Source organism: Sardina pilchardus, chromosome 22 (genome assembly GCF_963854185.1).
Source record: "Sardina pilchardus chromosome 22, fSarPil1.1, whole genome shotgun sequence".
Lineage (NCBI taxonomy): Eukaryota > Metazoa > Chordata > Actinopteri > Clupeiformes > Clupeidae > Sardina > Sardina pilchardus.
In genome coordinates this window covers 24,992,774-24,993,399 of record NC_085015.1, presented here as the reverse complement: position 1 = coordinate 24,993,399, position 626 = coordinate 24,992,774, and positions in this window count along the sequence as shown.

Here is a 626-nt window from a genome sequence, read left to right as displayed (position 1 = left end):
AAGTGATATGACACTCTGATACCTCTACAGGCATATCAGGGACCTCATAGAGAACAATTCAACATCGCTCATCATCTTGAGGCTACAGTTGTATCCTGTTATGACACTATGTTTACCATGCAGCATGGAGAGAAAGAGAAAGATTATCCCCTTTTCTCTGAATCTTGCAAGAGACAAATCCAGCCCGGAACGCTCTCTAAATGATATGATTGACCCGGCGGTTCACTTGGAGGTCAGCAACATCTTACCGACCCAATCCTCCCTGGCAAACCTCCCCCCGTCAAACATCCTTTCCTTTCCTTTCCTTCCTTCCTTCCTTTGGTCCATCCTGAACCGTCTCTTGCACACACCATCTCAACATCTCTTCCATCCACTCCAGACATCCACAACCCCATTTCCCCGTCCCCCCTTCCTTCTTTTCTCTTCTCTTCTTAAACATTCACAAGTTGATACTAAATCCTGCACCTCACACGGATGAGCGGTGAACTTTTACTTTTTTGCCGTCAACCCCTTCCAGACACAAGAACGCCCCCCCCTTCACGAGAATCTCCTCACTGTGTCTGGACGGGGTCCGGCTGCTCCTCACGTCCTCCTCCTCCTTCCCGGACGACGCGGACCTGTCCGGC